The following is a 16,392-nucleotide window of genomic DNA, read 5'->3' on the forward strand; positions in this document are numbered from 1 at the left end:
TGTTGTTTGCCAAGCACTGGCGTGGTTCTCTGAAAGGTAGTGGGGCGACCCCACTATTTGCTTTGTCTCTGAAGACCTTAGTGTCCTCTGTTTTTAAGAAGATGACGTCGTGAGCCGATGGAGCAAGTTTATTATCATGCTCCGTTTGAGCGAAGACTGACTGACCCAGCGTCTCGTCAGTTACTTTGCACTTGTTAAAGCCTTGTTGTGCTTCCTGGACACACATGGAACTTGTGCGGGGTTGAAGAATCGAATGGCGGCTACTCTCTAGCACATTGGTCTTAAGTGTGTTAACCGTCGATTTGTGTATGTTGCCAGGGCACACCTCTCCTATCACCACCAAGCCCAGATCCAGGCGTTGCGCAAAGGGGGCATCATGTGGTCCATTGACCTGCTGCCTAACCTTGTGTACCCGGAGAACATCTCTCCCTAATAGCAGGAGTATTTCTGCTTCTGGATCCAGCTCTGGGATGTGTTTGGCGATGTGGTGGAGATGTGGTTGGTGTAGCACCGCACTTGGCGTCGGGATCTCAGTGCAGTTATTCAAGATTTCATCGCACTCTAAGAGTGGAGGGAGACAGATGAGGACTTTACCATCCAGGGACTCGATCTGGAAGCCTTCAGCCTTCCTTCCGTAAGTTTTCATGTTGCCTGAGCAAGTTCTAAGGTAGTATGGGAACTGCTCACTCTCAATGTTGAACAAGTTAAAGAACTCTGGACTGACTAGCGAGCGATTGCTCTGATCGTCCAGAATTACGTAGGCTTTGATGGCCTTGTCTTTGGCTCCCTTAGGGTACACCTTAGTGAGACAGATCTTTGAACAAGAACGGCTTGCCTGAGCTTGGCCGCAAACTTCTGTACAGCTCGAGCTGACAACAGTTGTCCTGGAGTGAGCTTCTCCCTCCCCGCCGTCCTGTTGTGGGGGTGAAGGAGCGTTGTCGGTTCGCGGTAACGGGCTGGGATGCATGGCCCCATCGTGATTAGTGCTATTACATTCCGGGCACTTCACGACGATCGTACACTCTCTAGCACAGTGAGAGGTCGAGGAACAGCATTTAAAACATATTCTTTTCTCCTTGAGAAGGGCCATCCTCTCTTCAAGGGGTTTTTCCCTAAACGTTCTGCATCTTTTGAGGGGGTGGGGTTTGTTATGCAATGGACAATTCTTGCTAGGGTCGTTGTTAGTTGTAAAGACTTCAGTCTTAAGCACTGAGACTGGTTTATTAATGTTGAAATTATTCGAAGAGGATTTATCTGGCTTGGTGTAAATTGTACTGCTTCCTGGACCTATGAGGCTAGGATCATTTTGCTTCTTCACCTCCTTGCACACAAACCTAGTGAAATACTCAAAGAGAGGAAATCGACCTCAGTGATCTTCCTTGTACTCTGAGGCAACGGACAACCACCTGTCCTGCAGCCCAAATGGAAGTTTGTCCACGATTTGTCTAATCCCGGTTGGAGTGTCTAGGTATACTAGACCAGCTGAGTAGCCATCTTCTTTGGCGCCTTGAATCTCCATGAGTAAATCTCCGAATTCTCTTAGCTTAGTGTGGTCCTTGGCTGACACCTTAGGAAAATTTCCCAAACGTTGGCATAGCGCCACTTCAATAATTTCGGGGGCCCCATAGCCCTCCTGAAGTCGCTCCCATACTTTCTTCAATGCTAGCTCGGATTTGTTGATGTACACTGAACGTACGCGTCTCACCTGTTCGCATGATTCTTTTCCCAGCCATTTCGCCATAAGATCCAACTTCTGGGTTGCTCTGAGCTGGACTCCATCGATAGCGTTGGTGAATGTGGAGTGCCATGCATGGTAATTTTCAGGTTTATCGTCGAACTGGTATAGTCCTGAAGTGACGAGATCCCGTTGTGCTAAATACCGTGCTACGGGTTTGACTGCAAGTGGCATGTGGGCTGAGGAAACATGGCTGCGGGTATACGACTGAGGGCGTACATCTGTTATGGAATTTGCTGTTCTGGACTCGGTCTTTGCCTCTTTTCTCCCCAAATCTGGTAAGTTTGGTGTTGAGAAGTACTTGTCGTGAGCCCTTTCATTCCTGGATTCGTCGCGGAGTTGCACGCGTAAATTGATTTCCTCGGATGGATGTGATGCGGTCGGACCTCTCTGAGACTCCTCATGAAGTGGGACGTTATCAAATGAGTGTGGAGCGGAAGAACGAGTCTTCCAGTTTATTTGAGATTGGACATAGTCTCTCGTGCGTTCCAACCTGATCTTTTCTGAAGTAGATTTTCCGTCAACCGGATCATGCATTTCTTCAGCATCTTCTATTAACTCTGCTTCCACCCTGGCAGCTGCTGCTTCTCGTTCTAGCTTCAGCACTTCTAACTTTGCCTCTACCATTTTTCTTTCCAACTGGTTTTCGGCTTCTCTGGCAGCCTTTTTCCTCTTGTTTTCGGCTTCTCTGGCAGCCTCTTCCTTCTGGTTTTCGGCTTCTCTGGCAGCCGCTTCCATTTTTATTTCTACTTCTCGTTTGGCAAAGCGCGCTCGCACATTGGCGGCTTCTGCTTTAGCTCTTGCTTGGGTGGCCTTACTTGATGCCCTACTGCCCCTGTCGCAGGATGGCAACGACTTTGGCAACAACTTGATGCTGGACCGAGTTGTCATTGCTGCACTTGAAACACCTGATAATGCCGCTTTTTCACTGTAACGTTCTCGCTCGGGTGTAACGAAACCCGAATTAAACGTCGAGTTAAACTGTAGTCAATGAAAACAAGGTCGCAGTAAGATTAACCATTTACTGTTCACTCTTCACATTAACGTATGGTGAAAATTGTTGATAAAACAATACAAGATTGGTACAGTTTGTTTCCTTCTAAATATCACATTTACATCGTGAATACTTGCAAAGGTAAAACTACAATAACTACATTACATTAAAGTGCAGCATACAGTCAGAATCTACCTGCTCCATTGACTGCTTTAAATACACTTCAACACAAACTATCCCGACTCTTTAACTAATGAAAACATAAACCTTATCGACCGTCGTTACTTTTAACAGAATCAGCGTTAACATTTTAATTCAACATATCGATTATCTCATGACTTACAGCGTTGCTTTCACTGTGTCTCTGGTGCATAGAGAACAACCTTAACTTGCGCTGAACTGCCACATGTGAGCGCCCCCCACCCTTGCGTTTATCCCAAACCGGTATTTTCCCACAAGACGCGGCGAAATTGGATGTGACGTCATCGCAGCCGCGATATATTACAGACAAATGAATTTACTTAAACAATCCTAACTTTAACTAAAAAATGCTAACAAATGAATTACTAAGCGAAAATATTATAAACTAAATAACTGCCATAAAGGCAGCACATAGACTGAGTCAGTAAGTATTCTTGTCATGATCTTCCTGTTGATAAATTAAAACTTTCTGTAATTGGGAAAGGCATGTTTATTTCACTTCTTTGTTATCTGGAAGTTTTTAAATTGGGCAAAGCGTGAAAAGAATTAATTCATTATAGTTATATAAATAAATACTGTATACATTACTATATAAGTGTATCATATTTCCTCCAGAATTCAAACTGTACACTGGTATCTCCACACATTCATCCCTTAAAGACAAACCTAATTTCTAAATATTTAGATTCCTGTTAAGAAATATATCAATTTAAATGTTCAGCAACAAGAGACTAAATATCTTGCATTTACTAATGAATTTGTTTAATTACATTTGAGAACCTTATTAAATGCAGGGAAATCAATGTAATGTTTACATGCTGAAAAGAAGCACAGCCTCATAAGTTATGGCCTGGCCAGGACTAGCAGTAGGGTGGCAGAACTGAAATTGAACAGATGTACCTTAATGCCAAGTCAAGTGGAAACAAATACCTAGCCTTCAAAGTCTTACAATAAAAGGCAGCTACCCAGAATAAAAGGGTAGGGCCCCTGATCCAAGACAAGTTACTGGAGTGAAGCCCAAAGATGTTTGCAATCAATGACAGAGGGAGCAGCTGGAGACACAGAAGACTCATAGATTGTTCGTGGATCTCAGAATGCAATTTTTTAAAAACTGTTTAAAAGAAAAATCTGAAATAGCTTCCTGAACCTTCCTTGCCTAGAATTCACTTCCTGAGAGCTTTGACCTTTAGGCTTTAGGTTAATACTATAGTTGTGTTTCAATGATGACATCCAAAACCAATCTGTCTAAAAACCTGTAGGATTCAGGCGGTGGCTTCCTGCCACCAGCCATTTAAGGTTGGTCCAGAAGAAAAGCTGGAGATTAATTTTCTAATATAAATCACTCTCTAGGCCTGACTTACACTGGAGGAGGTTTTTATCAGTGTACACTAATTTTAGTAGGTCTGAGCTTGGTTGGTATGTGTAGAACCAATTCCATGTTTGGTCTGTTTCCATAACAGTTCTGCTTCTCTGGTACAAACATTAGGTATTTGTTTACAGAATCAGGAGCTCTGCTTCTGTTTTGGTGCCAAAGCCCAAATTAAGATTTGATGCCTTATGCAACTTGCCTAATGTCACAAATATTTTGCAGCTTTATCTATCCCTCCTTGTTCTTTTTAATCACAGTGTACATATTAGGAAAATATTAGTCTGCAGTAAATATGTTGTCAAAACTATGGTATCTAAGTGACCTCAGTCTTTTAAAATCTAAGAACCATGTTAGAAGAAAGAATTTATCTGAGTCACACAGTTTAACAGTTCTGTTTTAAATTAAAATCTCAGTATGATGTGCATGTAAAGCTACAATGGTATTTGCATCCACATGAAGGACATTGGGGGAATCCTGGATGGAATTTACAACTACGTTAAGTTACATAAAATTACACTGCAAAATAAAAATAGTTCAGTTTCAACTGAAAAGCCGATGTCACAAACCAGAAATTTAACAGTCATTGAAGCTTAGAGGTTCAATGAAAAATGTTACTGTCATGAGAAGGCATTTATAGTATGACCAATTATATTGACCTGGAACATGAAAGGAGAATAGCAAAGAGAATTACTGCTTATCTACGCAGTAAAGAAATCAAGACATTGCTGGTGGAAATAATTAACATATGAATGTCCGTAGGTTTGCAACCTTTGTTAATGGAATGAACTGTCAATGAACTGACATAAACATCAACTGTTTCTGAATAATTCTGCCCCAAAAGTAAATTAGTCTTAATTACTGCCAAACAATCTGTCTGTTCCTGAAAAAATCAATCTTGTTTGGGAAGTCTAAATCACTAGTAATTTTTTTTTTAAAAATGAATGTTTCTTATATAAAAACACTTCTGATAATACTTAAGTTTCAACTTTTATCTTATATGCATTTAATCCTATAAAGTAAAACCAAGGTGACATAAGTGACAACAAAGTTTTGGTCAGAGCCTTCTATGCTCATTTTGACTGCGAAAACATGGAAGTACCTTCACAAACTCTTACAGACCCTGACAAATTTGTGATTTCAGTCTCAGGACAACATAAGAGTGTCCAGAAGGGTGAACCCACAGAAAGCCTGGCCCAGACAGAGAGCCTGGCCAAGTACAGAAGACCAGCGCAAGGCCGATGGCTGGAGTGTTCACCAATATCTTTAACCTCTTGCTTTTGGCTGTCTGTGGCACCCATCAGCTTTAAGAAAGGCTTTCTCAGTGACTATTATCCTGTAGCACTTACATTCTTGGTGATGAAGTACTTGAGAGTTTGGTTATGAAACTTATCAACTCTTTTCCTGAGGAGCAACTTGGATCCACTCCATTTTATCTACTGTCACAACAGACCAACAGCAGATGCCATTTCATTGGCTCTTCACTCAACCCTCAAACATCTGGACAGTGAAGATGCATGCATCAGAATGAGTTTTATCGACTACAGCTCAGCATTCAATGCTATCATCCTCTCAAAACTTATCAATAAGCTCCAACACCAAGGCCTCAACACTTCCTTTTGCAACTGGATCCTTGTTTTCCTCACTTGCAGAACCCTGTCAGTCCAGATTGGCAATAGCATCTCCTTCACAATCACCATCAGCACAGGTGTATCTCAAGGCTGTATGTTTAGCTCCCTGCTCTACTCGCTTTATATTTATGAGTGTGGAGCTCCAATGCCATATTTAAATTTTCTGACGACAGCACTGTGGTTGGCCAAGTCAAAGGTGCTGATGAATCAGCATTTAGGAGAGAGACTGAAAGTCTGGCTAAATGGTGGCACAACAACAACCTCTCAGTCAATGTCACCAAAACTGAAGAGCTAATTATTGACTACAGGATACAACCATAGGTCCATGAGTTAGTTCTCATCAGGAGATCAGAGGTGGACAAGATTAGCATTTTTAAATTCCTCATCTTCACTATCTCAGAGGATTTGTCATGGCTCCAGCATGTGACTGCCATTACAAAGAAGACATGGAAGCACCTCGGCTTTCTTAGAAGTTTGTGAAGATTTGGCATGTCATCTAAAACTTCGACCAACTTCCATAGGTGCATGGTGGAGAGTATACTGACTGGTTGCACCATGGCCTGGTATGAAAACACCAATGTCCTTGACTGGAAAAGCCTACAAAAAGTAGTGGATACAGCCCAGTCCTACACAGGTAAAGCCCTCCCCACCAACTGAACACATCTACAAGGTACACTATTGCAGGAAAGCAGCATCCATCATCAAGGGGCCTCACCACCAAGACCATGCTCTCTTCTTGAAACTGCCATCAGGAAAAAGGTCCCACATCACCAGGTTCAGCAACAGTTATTACCTCTCAACCATCAGGCTCCTGAACCAGAGGAAAAACTTTACTCAACTTCACTCACACCAACACTGAAATATTTCCACAACCTATGGACTCACTTTCAAAGACTGTACAACTCATGTTCTCGATACTTATTGCTTATATACTTATGATTATTATATTTTGGTTCTTTTACTCTTTTGTATTTGCACAGTTTGTGGTCTTTGTCACATTGGTTGTCTGTCTGTCTCTGTTGTGTGGGGTTCTTCATTGACTGTTGCGTTTCTTTGTAGTTACTGTGAATATCCACAAGAAAGTGAATCTCACGGCAGTATAAAATGACATATTGTATGTATACTTTGATAATAAATTTACTTTGAACTTTTTGAACTTATCCTTGTTCTTGGTGAAGTGTTTAAAAGGTTAGAAAGAATTTCCTACTTTTTGGTTTGCTGTTGTTGAGAATTCCTCAAAATGACTGGCTATTTGGCTTTTATTCTGTTGCCTGATTGCATACCATTTGGTGAACAACTGAGAGCCATGGCAAAAAATGATACTGAGAGGGGAAAAATCCAGACAGATGCTCTGGATCTACCTGGGCAAATTTCTCCAAAGAGTATATCAGGCAGCATTACTACAGCACTGACCTCAACATCATAGTGAACCACAATCATTGCATTTCATAAATATTTAATTGACTGCAAAGCACTTAGGAATTCCTGGATGTCATTAAACATTTTTTATAAAAGCAATATTTCCTATACAGTTTTCCCAGTCTGAGCTATCAGATAAGTGTTTTCTTAATACATGTTTTGTTGGCCAACTAAATTGCTGTACTTCCGTGTTCACTTGGAGAACTAATACGAATTGACAAAGTAAATAATGTGGTGAATTGATGATCTAATGATGAGGAGCTCAATGTTGCAACAGAAACGTAATACAATTTCCTGGTCTGCTGGAGACTGCCTGAGGTCACTATATGAAACTGTCTAAGATTTATGATTAAACAATGAATGCACTTGGAGCAATTTGACAAAAATATTTTGTGCAGAAGAACCCTCATAGAGGCTTTGTGTAACAACAATGTCTTCTGTGCATCAGTTCCCCCTATAAAAGAGGAAAAGTACCTTGATGTTCTTTAGCTTGACTAGAAAAGTAAAAGCTGCCTAATACAAAATAATCCAAGTGTTTGAGTATTTCAGACGTCCAAAAACATTTCAAAAAATCATTTATTTTTAAATTTGATCAAATTAAAACAAAAGGTATTATATAGTTAAGAATTCTAGCTTATCTTATATTTAATGGAAATATAAGTGAAAAGTGACAGCATCTCGACTTCTCACATTGGCACCATCTAGATATAATGTACACAATAAATACCATACTGTCTGTGGATAGATTTTTTTGAAGGTTCAGCCATTGGTTTCAGTACAACAAAACACACAAAGCAATGATCCAGTCTCCCTTCACCATGGGAGCCAAAAGGCACTCATGAGTGGAATATGAGTGAAATACAAAGCAGTCATTAACCATAAACGTTCAGAAAATATTTAGAATTCAGGCTCTTTGCATTGAAATTGGTGATTTATCGCAACTGTGTGTAATTCATGCACATATATTGATAAATGAAATTTGCACATCCTCTAAATTACTGTTAATTGCCAAGCATAGAATCTTAAAGTCAAGCAACATTTTTCTTAATCTAAGGTTCAGGAGATGCTTCTGTTACGTCAATAGTAAAATTCACAGCTGCCACAGCTTAGAGTCTCACTCTACTTCATGGAGCTTAAAATTTCAAAAGCAGAAAATTAGTGTACCATTGAAACTGTAAAGGAAAATGTCTACAAAGCTGAAGGCCTAGAATCTGGGGGAAAATAATGATATATGGTACCATAAAAATGTATATTGAATTGATGTTGAATACATTGTATTATAATGGGTTGATAAGCTGCTTTGACAATGGCACGCTTCACAATAGAATAATCCACAGATCATTTTGAAATGTCCCATTGAATCTACAATATTTTTTTGAGTAAAATATGGAAAATGAATACAAAATTTCAATTTGGCAAAAAATCAGAAGTCTGTTAATCTGCTTTTCCAGGTCCATTATGAATGCCTTAAGGATTTCTATTGCTACCGCTATTTGGCCTCTTTGCATCCTTCCAAGTTTCTCACAGTTCAATACAAATCAGTTATATCTCCCTTCAGACTAAAAATAAACCCAGCTGAACTAACCTGTCTTTGCAGTTAAAATTCTCTGATCCTGGCAATATCCGTAAAGAGCATGACAAACTCAAACTAGATCATTAGAGGAGGCACAAGGAACTACAGATGCTGGAATCTGGAGCTACAATCTGCTGGAAGAACTCAGCAAATTGAGCAGAGTCTGTGGGGACAGGAAGTATCCTGACACAGGGTTTTGATATGAAACATCAATTCCTTTCTCAATACTGATACTACTTGACCTACTTGAGTTCCTCCTGCGGATTGTTGGTTGCTAACTAATTAATGCTCTAGTCTTAATCAACTGTGAAGAGTCTGAAATTGTTTGAGATTGAATTAAGGCAGGGCCGATCATTACAGCAAGAGAATATGTGAACACTAAGTAGTGCTGCTGCTGTTGTTGTTCCTCGTGTGGTAACTTTGCCATTTCTTTAGCATTTGTCTGCTTTTTTTTAAAGGCAGAGTTGGTAGCTCGACACACAACCCAGCACAATGGAAGGTATGCAAGGAGCTGGTGGGATTTGAACCCAACACCAATTGCCTCAAAGTCAAGTGCGGATGCCACTACAACATCGGCCAGCTGAATAGCACGGGTCGGGGTTCATTTGTTGACCTTACTGTAGCTTGATTGATAAATTTGTTCTGGAATCTTGATTTAATGTTGATTTTATTTTGGCAGTGTGGAACACATTTCATGTCATATAAGATAGTGATAATAAACCTGATTCTGAGAACCAAAAATGTGGCATGTCACATGCAATATAACATCATTAAAAATCTTATCCACTCCTCTAACCTGCTACAGAGGTAATCAAACAAATGAGGCAATATTTGATCACACCTATGGTCTATTCTATCAAATTGCATATGGTAGCAAGGCACCTGTTAGATGCATGATGACCTTGCAGATCTGGTATTGTACTGGAATCAAAGAAGCAGGTGGTTCATCACCAGCAGCCCCCCTTTTGTTTGATAACTAATACTCTCTACTCAGAAATGCGGTATCATTCTGGTTCATTTATTCTTTATTCGCTCCAAGGCCAAGATGTCCTTCCGACAATATGGTTTTGAGAACTTCTCTTTGAACTTGAGATATGTTCTTATCTGAACCTTGTGAAGCACCTTAATCATTTCTATCCCTCTGTGTGCCAGCATTTTAAATATAAAGTCCAGCAGTACAGTAGCTTTTTGACCATTTTCTGTACGTTTCCATTCCATTTTAATGATCTTTGGTCCATCACTACGTACTTCTAGCTTTTAATTATTTGTTATAACTCTAGATCAAAAGTTATGATACAAAATTGCCGATATTGTCACTGTTCTTTTCCCATTCACTGGATTAATAACATTTTATGCTTCATCTATATTTCCATAATATTATTCATTTTTATGTAACATGCTGCGATCCATTGTCACCTCTGCAAGATTCCAAAATTCCAAATAACAGTGATAGTCAAATTCTGCTCAATATAAAAATGTTATTCAGTACTTTTCCTACTATAATTCTACATTTTCTACAGCTGATTTAACAAACTCATATCAGTTATTTGGCTTGTTAAGTGCTTTGAAAAGTGTTAAAGGATTGTTGAAATAGCTTTATTATGAGTGCCCCTGTTTCTTATTAACTTTATCAAAATTGCCTTATCAGGAATCACACGTTTCATTAGTACTTCATTACTTTGACAATACAATAAGATACTTATTCCTTTCTTCAAGAAAACAAATGTTTTTTTTTTACCATATTAGAAACACACATGGATTATAGAAAATATAAAATGACAAAAAATATTCTTGCGTCTTGTTCCATCAAGTAGTCAAGATTTTTCATGCAACAATAAACCATGCTCCAGGGAGAAGAAGTTGGTGCCAATGATCCAGTAAAAGCAAAGAAGCTTCTGGAAAAAAATTAGGCAATCCCTGATGAATTTCTGATGAGTTCTTGATGCCCTTGGTGCAATGAACCAAAATAATTCAATGAAGTTTAAAATTTTTATTTCTTTCTATCATAATTTTATTTCTAAAAGTTTTAAATAATAAATTATTTAGTGGTCTCTAATTGTTAGGTTTTTATTCCATAGAACCATAGAACATTACAGCACAGAAACAGGCCCTTTGGCCCTTCTTGGCTATGCTGAACCATTTTTCTGCCTAGTCCCACTGACCTGCACCTGGACCATATCCCTCCATACCCCTCTCATCCATATACCTGTCCAAGTTTTTCTTAAATGTTAAAAGTGAGCCTGCATTTACCACTTCATCTGGCAGCTCATTCCATACTCCCACCACTCTCTGTGTGAAGAAATCCCCCCCTAAAGTTCCCTTTAAACTTTTCTCCTTCACCCTTAACCCATGTCCTCTGGTTTTTTTCTCCCCTAGCCTCAGTGGAAAAAGCCTGCTTGCATTCACTCTATCTATACCCATCATAATTTTATATACCTCTATCAAATCTCCCCTCATTCTTCTACGGTCCAGGGAATAAAGTCCTAACCTATTCAAACTTTCTCTGTAACTCAGTTTCTCAAGTCCTGGCAACATCCTTGTAAACCTTCTCTGCAATCTTTCAACCTTATTAATATCCTTCCTGTAATTAGGTGACCAAAACTGCACACAATACTCCAAATTCGGCCTCACCATAATATTCCAACTTTTATACTCAGTACTTCGATTTATAAAGGCCAATGTATCAAAAGCTCTCTTTACGACCCTATCTACCTGTGACACCACTTTTAGGGAATTATGTATCTGTACTCCCAGATCCCTCTGCTCTACTGCACTCCTCAGTACCCTACCATTTACCTTGTATGCTCTACCTTGGTTTGTCCTTCCAAAGTGCAATACCTTATACTTGTTTGCATTAAACTCCATCTGCCATTTTTCAGCCCATTTTTCCAGCTGATCCAAATCCCTCTGCAAGCTTTGAAAACCTTCCTCACTGTCCACTACATCTCCAATCTTTGTATCATTAGCAAATTTGCGGATCCAATTTACCACACTATCATCCGGATCATTGATATAGATGACACATAACAATGGACCCAGCACTGATCCCTGTGGCACACAACTAGTCACAGGCCTCCACTCAGAGTAGCAATCCTCCACTACCACTCTCTGGCTTCTTCCATTGAGCCAATGTCTAATCCAATTTACTACCTCACCATGTATACCTACTGACTGAATCTTCCTAACTAACCTCCCATGTGGGACCTTGTCAAAGGCCTTACTGAAGTCCATGTAGACGACATCCATTGCCTTCCCTTCATCCACTTTCCTTGTAACCTCCTCGAAAAACTCTAATAGATTTGTTAAACATGACCTACCACGCACAAAGCCGTGTTGACTCGCCCTAATAAGTCCTTGTCTATCTAAATACTTGTAGATCCTATCTCTTAGTACTCCTTCCAATAATTTACCTACTACTGACGTCAAACTTACCGGCCTATAATTTCCCAGATTACTTTTAGAGCCTTTTTTAAACAACGGAAGAACATGAGCTATCCTCCAATCCTCCAACACCTCGCCGGTAGATACCGACATTTTAAATATATCTGCCAGGGCCCCTGCAATTTCAACACCAGTCTCCTTCAAGGTCCAAGGGAATACCCTGTCAGGTCCTGGGGATTTATCTACTCTGATTTGCCTCAAGACACAAACATCTCTTCCTCTTCAATCTGTATAGGTTCCATGACCTCACTACCTGTTTGTCTTATTTCCATATACTCCATACCAGTTTCCTTAGTAAATACAGATGCAAAAAACCCATTTAAGATCTTCCCCATTTCTTTTGGTTCCATACATAGCCAACCACTCTGATCTTCAAGAGGACCAATTTTATCCCTTACTATCCTTTTGCTCGAGACCCCATGTGCGACCGAGGCGCTAAGGGTTCAGACGACAATGATCCTTTTGCTCTTAATATACCTGTAGAAGCTCTTAGGATTATCCTTTACCTTAACTGCCAAAGCAACCTCATGTCTTCTTTTAGCCCTCCTGATTTCTTTCTTAAGTTTTTTTTTGCACTTTTTATACTCCTTAAGCACCTTATTTGCTCCTTGTTGCCTATACACATTATAAATCTCTCTCTTCTTCTTTATCAGAGTTCCAATATCCCTCGAGAACCAAGGTTCCTTATTCTTATTCACTTTGCCTTTAAACCTGATGGGAGCATACAAACTCTGCACTCTCAAAATTTCTCCTTTGAAGGCCTCCCACTTACCAATCACATCCTTGCCAGAGAACAACCTGACACAATCCACGCTTTTTAGATCTTTTCTCATTTCTTCAAATTTGGCCTTTTTCCAGTTTAGAACCTCAACCTGAGGACCAGATCTATCTTTATCCATGATCAAGTTGAAACCAATGGTGTTGTGATCACTGGAACCAAAGTGTTCCCCTACACACACTTCTGTCACCTGTCCTAACTCGTTTCCTAATAGATCTAATATTGCATCCTCTCTAGTTGGTACCTCTATATATTGATTTAGAAAACTTTCCTGAACACATTTTACAAACTCTAACCCGTCTAGACCTTTAAAAGTATGGGAGTCCCAATCAACATGTGAAAAATTAAAATCCCCTACTATCAGAACTTTATGTTTCCTGCAGTTGTCTGTTATCTCTCTGCAGATTTGCTCCTCTAGTTCTCACTGACTAGGTGGTCTATAATACAATCCAATTAATGTGGTCATACCTTTCCTATTTCTCAGCTCCACCCATATGGCCTCAGTAGACAAGCCCTCTAATCTGTCCTGCCTGAGCACTGCTGTAACGTTTTCCCTGACTAGCAATGCCACCTCCCTCCCCCAACCTTCATCCCTCTGCCTCTATCACATCTGAAACATCTAAACCTGGAACATTAAGCTGCCAGTCCTGCCCCTCCTGTAGCCAAGTTTCACTAATGGTTATAATATCATAATTCCACGTGTCAATCCACACCCTCAGCTCGTCTGCCTTCCCCACAATACTCCTCGCATTGAAATAGACACACCTCAGAAGATTATTACCACCACACACAAACCTTCTATTTGTGACTTTGCCTAAACTTTTAACATCTGTTATTTTCACCTCTCCTCCAATATCTGCTCCATCATTCTGGTTCCCACCCCCTTGCAAATCTAGTTTAAACCCTCCCCAATAGCACTAACAAACCTCCGTGCAAGGATATTGGTCCCCCTGTAGTTCAGGTGTAACCCGTCTCTCTTGTACAGGTCCCACCTGCCCCAGAAAAGGTCCCAATGATCCTGAAATCTGAAACCCTGCCCCCTACACCAGTTCCTCAGCCACGTGTTCATCCTCCAGAGCATCCTACTCTTACCCTCACTGGCACGTGGCACAGGTAGCAATCCCGAGATTACCACCCTTGATGTCCTGCTTTTTAACTTCCTACCAAGCTCTCTATACTCACTCTTCAGGACCTCCTCACTCTTTCTTCCTACGTCATTGGTACCGATGTGTACCATGACATCTGGCTGCTCACCCTCCCACTTCAGAATGCTGTGCACGTGATCAGAGACATCCCTGACCCTGGCACCCGGGAGGCAATAAACCATCCGGGAGTCTCTGTCACGACCACAGAACCTCCTGTCTGTACCTCTAACTATCGAGTCCCCTATCACTACCGCTCTCCTCTTCTTCCACCCTCCCTTCTGCACTGCAGAACCAGACTCAGTGCCAGAGATCTGGTTGCCGCAGCTTGTCCCAGGTAAATCATCGCCCCAACCCAAACAGCATCCAGATTGGTATACTTGTTGTTGAGGGGAATGGCCACAGGGGAGCCCTGCTCTGCCTGCCCTTTCCCCTTCCCTCGCCTGACGGTAACCCAATTACCTGCGCCCTGCTCCTTTGGCATAACTACCTCCCTGAAGCTACTATCTATAAACTCCTCATTCTCTTGAATGATCCAGAGGTCATCCAGCTCCTGCTCCAGTTCCCTAACATGGTTTGTTAGGAGCTGCAGCTGGATGCACTTCTTGCAGGTGTCGTTGTCAGGGACACGGGAGATCTCCCTGACTTCCCACATCCTGCAAGAGGAGCATTCCAACATCCTACCTGGCATTCTCTCTAAACTTACTAGTTGAAAAAGAAATCGAAATGAGAAAAAAAACAACTCACCAGAACCTACCCTCGCCTCTGCCTGTTCACGCCGAATCCTGTTGGCCCAAAGTTGTCCCACTCTGCTCCTTCTCACTCCGCTGCCCGCTCTCAAAGCTCCCCACTGGATATGGTGGTCGCCTTTTTAAACCTTTGGTGCTCTACGTCACGCACCTGCGCAGTCTAGCCTCTTTTCCCCGATCAGGTAAAACAAAATGGCTTCTCTCTGAGATTCCTTACTCCTTCACTCTCAGCACTTGCTCCGATTCACGGTCACAATTTTTCTTTTACTGTAGGACCACTGTGATTTGTGGCTCAGTATCGAAGCATTGGAAGACATCTCCTGAGAACTATGATGTGAATGCGCTGTACACTGTAGACCTGATGGAACCGTGTTTCCATGCTGTTTGGAAGTATGACTGAGTCATCCTGTCAAGCGTATGAAGTATCGTCTGCTTCACTGACAGTCTCACAAGTTCTTGAGCTTCATAATAAATGCAAAGCACATGCAATCAGTATTTCATGTTGACAATAGATGTTCCCAAAATTTAATTAGAATCTATTGAACAAAATTTAACATGTGCAGGCCAGTGGAATGAATAGACGGGCAAGCCTAAGGCATTTCAGCAACAAAAAGCACTTCAAAGGAGAAATATAGGCCAGCACAAATGTTTGATGTATCTGCCAGCCACATAGTTTGTGGCACCTCCCATGCTAGACTATAATGCCACAATATATAGTGTACTTAATGCAGAACTGTAGTCTCTGTAATTACACGCTTTCTGTTACTCTTTTGGTAATCAGACACTTTCCCTATGTCACCATTCTCAGAGAAAATGGAGAGATGAACTCAAAGTCTCTCAGTGTGATTCAGAAATGGTTAGTGCCCTAGTACGTTAAAATTAAATTAAAAACCTTTTCTGCTTACAAAGAAAGGCATTATATTGAAAATATTACTTTAAGTGGAGGAAAAAATATACATGGTCTCAGTTTCCCAGTGAACTCAGTGCTTTTAAGCACAGGTTTGAAAGGGAGACTAGCACTGCACTGTACAAACACCCCCAACATTCGGTGACCCTGTGAAGTCTACCTCAGAGGCAATGTCAGAACATCCCTTAAAACAAATGACTCTGAAGTTGTAAGTGGCTGGATAATGAAAGCACATGCTGACCAACTGGCTGGAGTGTTCAAGGACATCTTCAGCCTCTCAATGGTTCAATTTAATGTCAGAGAGTGTATACAGTATACAACCTGAAATCCCTACTCTGTGCAGACAACCGCAAAAAAGAGAGAAAAATAAACAAAAATATGAATGAGTTCTCTCCCTCCCCCCCCCCACTTGTTCCAGCAAAAAGCATCAGCCTCCCCACCATCCACCATGCAAAC

At 40.9% G+C, this 16,392-nt stretch overlaps 1 long non-coding RNA gene across 1 annotated transcript in view; it reads left to right on the forward strand.

Moving 5' to 3' along the window:
* Positions 1-9,594, forward strand: part of LOC140737346 (uncharacterized) — a 47,561-nt gene extending 37,967 nt beyond the window's left edge. The window contains exon 3 of the long non-coding RNA XR_012101113.1: positions 9,378-9,594. This is a non-coding gene — a long non-coding RNA (uncharacterized lncRNA). The remainder of the gene's footprint in view (positions 1-9,377) is intronic.
* The last annotated feature ends 6,798 nt before the right edge of the window (positions 9,595-16,392 follow it).

The sequence above is a fragment of the Hemitrygon akajei genome, chromosome 2, assembly GCF_048418815.1.
Source record: "Hemitrygon akajei chromosome 2, sHemAka1.3, whole genome shotgun sequence".
Taxonomy (NCBI): domain Eukaryota; kingdom Metazoa; phylum Chordata; class Chondrichthyes; order Myliobatiformes; family Dasyatidae; genus Hemitrygon; species Hemitrygon akajei.